The sequence below is a fragment of the Macrobrachium rosenbergii genome, chromosome 18 (assembly GCF_040412425.1).
Source record: "Macrobrachium rosenbergii isolate ZJJX-2024 chromosome 18, ASM4041242v1, whole genome shotgun sequence".
NCBI lineage: Eukaryota > Metazoa > Arthropoda > Malacostraca > Decapoda > Palaemonidae > Macrobrachium > Macrobrachium rosenbergii.
Genome location: NC_089758.1, coordinates 21561734 through 21567855, shown reverse-complemented (window position 1 = coordinate 21567855; position 6122 = coordinate 21561734). Strand labels below are relative to the sequence as shown.

Sequence of the window (6122 nt, the reverse complement as noted above, 5' to 3'; positions counted from 1 at the left end):
TGTAACAATGTAATTATCTTCAGTTACCTCGAAAGAACATCTAACAGCTTCGTCTCATTAGAAATACATCGAAAACGAAAATTATTATGTCGTAGAAATATATCAAGTGATACAACAGACTGGAAAAAAACCAGTAACGAATACTGACAAGTAATGCGATGATTAGGCTGTGGAGATCAGTTAGCAACCAGGGACAGATCAAATGGAGATGTATGGGATGGGGAGAAAGAAATGGTGCGATTAACACTCTGGGTGAAAGAGAACGGTAACAGGAGAAAATGAAAAAGATACTCTAAGAAAGAAAAGAGGGCAACCATCTTGCTATTTTGGATTATTATTATTATTATTATTATTATTATTATTATTATTATTATTATTATTATTATAGAGAATGGCAGCAACAGTGGAATTGATTCCATATTTGGTCTTTTCAATTCCTCTTCTTATTTTCTTCTCATCAGGGCTGATAATTGCTAATAACTGGCCGATGTTCGATGAAAAGACCAAATATAAACTCAATTCCACTGATGCTGTCATTCTCTTTAACAAGACAGGTTTAAAAGAGGGTCTCCTACCTTATTATTATTATTATTATTATTATTATTATTATTATTATTATTATTATTATTATTATTATTATTATTATTCAGCAGACGGGCCTTATTCGTATGTTACAAGTCCACAGGAACCATCGACTTGGAATTCAAGCTTCCAAAGAATATGGTATTCATTTGAATGAAGTAACAGAAGGTAAAGGGAAATACAGAAAGAAAATGGAAGAATAAGATTGAAAATAAAGAATGATAATAATGATTTCCTCTGAAGGCAGCCGGCTGGCTACCGAAGAGATAAGATTAAGCGCATTATATTAATTTAAGAAACTTAAAGGAAGTATTTTGTGGGGTTATCAACAACTGGAATGAAAAAGCCGATAGCTCGGAGTAAAAAATGCCTTTTATATCTTGCTCTGGAATTGGAACCGGAATATAAAATTTTAACCAAAGGCCAAGTCCTAGGGACCATGAGGTCATTCAGCGCTGAAAATAATGTTCAAACCTTTGTTATGAGAGGGTGGAAGTAAAATGGAAGAAAGAGAATATGAACGGAGGTATAGTAAAAGGAATGGAAGGGGTTGCAGACAGGGGCCGAGGGGACGCTGCAAACAAAGAACCTTAAGTAATGCCTACAGCGCACCGCGTGAGGTGCACTGATGTTACCACTCCCCTACGCGATTTATCTTGCTCTGACTCGACGGATGTCATAAAATTAAAGGGAAATTGTGTAAGTATCAGGGATAATGGAAGAAGGAATAGATTTCCGCAGCCTGATTAAAAAAAAAAAAGTCACACGATCATATCGTGTTACTCATGTGATCATAAACCTTTTTATTACGTAGATGTTACTGAGTTTGAAGATCGAATCTTTTTGTGGTAATAAACTTAGTAAATTGACGTTTTTAACACAAATGAGTCAGACGCTTATCACGGAAATCTTTCAATTTTACAGTGGCTCAGTACCGATTGTTAAAGGGACGTTTGCCTGTGCATATATATATATATATATATATATATATATATATATATATATATATATATATATATATATATATATATATATATATATTGTCTGTAGTTGAAAGTTGTACCCCGTTCATTTCACGGAAAACAGACAAGGGCTTAATATTATCATCATTAGAAGCAAAAATAATTCTGCTGACCATTTGAAGTTTTACATTATACTGTCATAAATTCTTTTGAAATTCCCCACTTTGAATATAACAGCAACTGGTCCGTAATTTCGATAAAGTCGACTGTACGCGCATAACTTTACGAAACGGTATATAAAAATCGTTAAAACGTATCGATTCATACACAATTTATTCACATAATTAGCACAAAGAACCAGTCTTTGAATAATTCACTGTTAGAAAAAACAAAAAAATTTCAACTCTTTTCAAAACTACAGTTTCTATAAAGACGCAATGAAATTTTAATCTTATGAATAAATCTTGCAAGCAAAAAGCAGTTTTCTGAGCAGATAAATTCCGATCGAATACGACAATACTCTACGCGTCACATTCTTATTTACCAACGCGTTCGCCAAGAACGAACAATATACAACACACAGGATGGCAAGAATAGCATCAGAAATCAAAACCACTGTACTAATACAATACAGAACAATGTCATAGCATGGATAAGCATTATGAGATGGTGGGAATAATACCCGATAAAATACCACTAAATGATGAAATATGGTACTCACCACCGGAATTCTATTTTTCGTCCTCCACCCCAATCTGTAACAAAAAAAAGGCAGAATATTTTTTAATTGCTATATAAAATGTCTCAAAACACAGATGCATAGATGTACATACATCCATATATAAATATAATGTATATATATATATATATATATATATATATATATATATATATATATATATATATATATATATATATATATATATATATATATATATATATATATATATATATATATATATATATATATATATATATATATATATATATATATTATATATGTATATTTGTGTGTGTGTGCTCCTTATGTATATGCATCTGCATTCTATATACTCGTATGTGTTTTTGTGTACACGTATCTGTACAACAGCGCATGTGCTTTTGGGTACATACACAGCACACCGCAAGCACAGCAGCGCGTATGTAGGCTGATATACAGATTTGTGGGCGCTGGAATTCACGCTACAAAAATAGTGACAACACGTTGGAGAGACTTTTAAAAATTTCCGAAAGATTTAATCGAATTACCTCAACAACCTGAGAGAGAGAGAGAGAGAGAGAGAGAGAGAGAGAGAGAGAGAGAGAGAGAGAGAGAGAGAGAGAGAGAGAGAGAGAGAGAGAGGCGGAGGAGGGTATTTTTACTATGAATAATTTTTTGCTTCAGAAATAATTCCATTGTAAAACTTTATCACACCAAATTACCAGGAATTGTTAATTTTATTTCATTTTGGCTTTATTCATTGTCGCTTTTAATTTGAATGTAATTAGAGATATAAAGAGTACCCGGCACTAATAAATTAAATTTCTACCTTTTAGTTGCTAACAGAATTTCTACATTTTAGTTGCAAATAAAATTTCTATATTTTAGCTGCGAATAAAATTTCTATATTTTAGTTGCGAATAAAATTTCTACATTTTAGTTGCAAATAAAATTTCCGCATTTTAGTTGCAAATAAAATTTCTACATTTTTATTGCAAATAAAATTTCCGCATTTTAGTTGCAAATAAAATTTCTCCATTTTAGTTGCAAATAAAATTTCTGCACTTTATTTCCAAATAAAATTTCTGCATTTTAGTTGCAAATAAAACTTCTACATTTTAGCTGTATTCTCAAAAAAATAAGTAGCCAAAAACAACACTAATTTTATACCAAGTAAAATTACAATATTCTTTTCGGACGAATACCAAAAGAAAGACAATTAAAGGCCTTGTTTAATACGTGCTTAGCTTTTACTTGTCTCTTTATACAGACTACGTAAAAGTAACGATCAATAAACACCGAATACTGATACAAAAGAATTCTATCGGCCAAAAAATTCTCTGAGAAAAGAAGAAATTCGAACCAAAAATAATAAGATCTTTTAAGCATCGTAAATTCTTCATGAGTCAAAATATCATTAAAAAATAAGAAGGCTTTTGGTGGATAGTCGCTTACCAGGATACCAAAAAAAAAAAAAAAAAAAAAATGAAGTATCATCAATAATTATTACCGTTGAAGCCGTAGCCTTGAATGTTCACTTAATGAAGACAGCCTGTTCATTAAGGAGATGATTAATTGATAGACCAGGAGCGCCAAAAATGTAGGAAAAAAATAAATTCATTCACTAATGTAAAAAGTTATACAAAGGGAATGAGGAAACTGGAAACCGAAGCACGAAATAAATTAGATTACAAGACGAAATAAATAATGCCGAGACTTTTCAAAGCGCCAGACATACTGATATGTGAATTCAGCAACGGGTTCTTAGAGAGAGAGAGAGAGAGAGAGAGAGAGAGAGAGAGAGAGAGAGAGAGAGAGAGAGAGAGAGAGAGAGAGAGAGATAAATTAATAGACAGATAGAGAGAAAGAGTTTAATTGATAGAGAGAGAGAGAGAGAGAGAGAGAGAGAGAGAGAGAGAGAGAGAGAGAGAGAGAGAGAGATAAATTAATAGACAGATAGAAAGAAAGAGTTGAATTGAGAGAGAGAGAGAGAGAGAGAGAGAGAGAGAGAGAGAGAGAGAGAGAGAGAGCTAAACTGATAGAGAGAGAGAGAGAGAAAGAGAGCTAAACTGATAGATAGATAGAGAGAGAGAGAGAGAGAGAGAGAGAGAGAGAGAGAGAGAGAGAGAGGGGACTATATAAATAAACTTTCGGTATTTCCTCCTCCCCCCGTGAATCGCTCTCTTCGTATCTAAATAGGTAGCTGAAGGAGACAGGTTCTCCCTGATGGAGGAGGTAACGAAGTACTCTGGAAGGGTCATTTTCACCAGACTTTTCTGTTCACCCCATCGATCTCACTTCACCCCCCGCCCTTTAATTAAGAGGTTTATGTCTGTGCGTACGTGTGTACGTATGTGTGTGTGTGTGTATGTGTAGGCTTTTATAGGTATATCTTTAGATAGGGAGTTTTAATGTAAGTGTGTGGGTGCGTTTTTAGGTTCCTTCGGAATATCCGTGGCAAAAAAAAAAAGAGAAAAAAAATAGGTTAATGCGCGTGTGTGGGCGTGTGTTTGTGTGCATGTGTGTATTATGGGTGAGTGTATTTGTATGTACAAGTGTGTGAGTGGGTGCTTATTTGTAAACTTCTCAGAAATATCCTTAGACTGAAATGCAGATAGGATATTTGTATGAACTGCAAATTTCTCCCTTTTTCAACCGATAAGATAATGCTGAAGTGATAGAAAGATCGTATTAACAACTTTCCAGTCTTAAAAGCAAATTGAAAAGACACAAACCGAGTTACCTGAAAGGACCTGCAAGCCCTCCCCTTCCCCGCCCCCACCGCTCTACATTTCTGGGGAGGGTGGAGTTCAAACTAAGTTGGCCATAGTCTTCCCCACCTTGAAAGGTATAATTCAAGTTTAAAGTGACCTAATCCTCAATAAGCCCTGTCAACACCTTGGGGAGTTAATTCCCCTAACTCCTCTTTATTACTTGGCCTCTTGGAAGAATAAAGTGTGGAAAGGGACATATTTTATCCTGACAAGTAATTTTCTGCGTAATTTTCTTAAGGAAAGGATCGAGCTTATTGGCCAGGAAAGAAACACAAAAAGCATAAGCTAAAACTGACACGAGAAACACAATACTAAACTGAGAGGTATATACTTGGTCTCAAGTTCATTACTAAAAGTGTACTGGTTATATTGATAATTAAGCTAGTAGTACTATCATTCGTCTATAAGATTCTTTCTAAGTGGAAAGTGGAAATAGTATTGTAAAGGAAATTACTGAATAACATAATGAACTTTGCAGTACAAAGATGAAAGGAATTTACGAAGAACTCTAAACATTCTGGATGAAAAGGTAACATTGAAAAGAAGAGGAAAAAAAATCAAATAAACAAGACTTACGTAAAATGCCTTTATTGGAAAGTGAAATTTCAATCAGCTGATGTAACAAAACTTATTTTGCATCCTTGTGTTCAGCACAATGAATAATGATCATAATAGTGTCAGACATCACAAAAGACACAAACACAAATTCATTAACTCTTTATCTACATCATTGTGATAACTAGAAAGGTATGACTCTACAAACACTGCTTGAAGCGACAATTTGTTCACCTCTTTCAACATGGAATGAAATGGAGAGAGAGAGAGAAAAAAGATCCCAATGAAGAATAATAGTAAACAAACAAATAGAGTTGAATATTCCTTTGTCCAGGTCTTTGTGATAGCAAGAAAGGTATGACGCTAAAAAACACAGCTGGAAGCGACCAGTTTTTGTCACCTCTTTCAATAGAATGAAATAGAAGAAAGATTCCAATGAAAATATTCAATCTTTAAAGACGAAACTGAGTTATATGAAAAGTGCCACATTTCCCTTTTATTTTTTTTGAAGTGAGATAGTCACAGTCCCCTGAAATTATACAATTCAAG

General features: G+C 33.7%; 1 long non-coding RNA gene across 1 annotated transcript in view; it reads right to left on the bottom strand.

The window, feature by feature from the left end:
* Window positions 1-1726: 1726 nt before the first annotated feature.
* Window positions 1727-6122, bottom strand: part of LOC136847978 (uncharacterized) — a 257011-nt gene continuing 252615 nt past the window's right edge. The window contains exon 3 of the long non-coding RNA XR_010855889.1: window positions 1727-2299. This is a non-coding gene — a long non-coding RNA (uncharacterized lncRNA). The remainder of the gene's footprint in view (window positions 2300-6122) is intronic.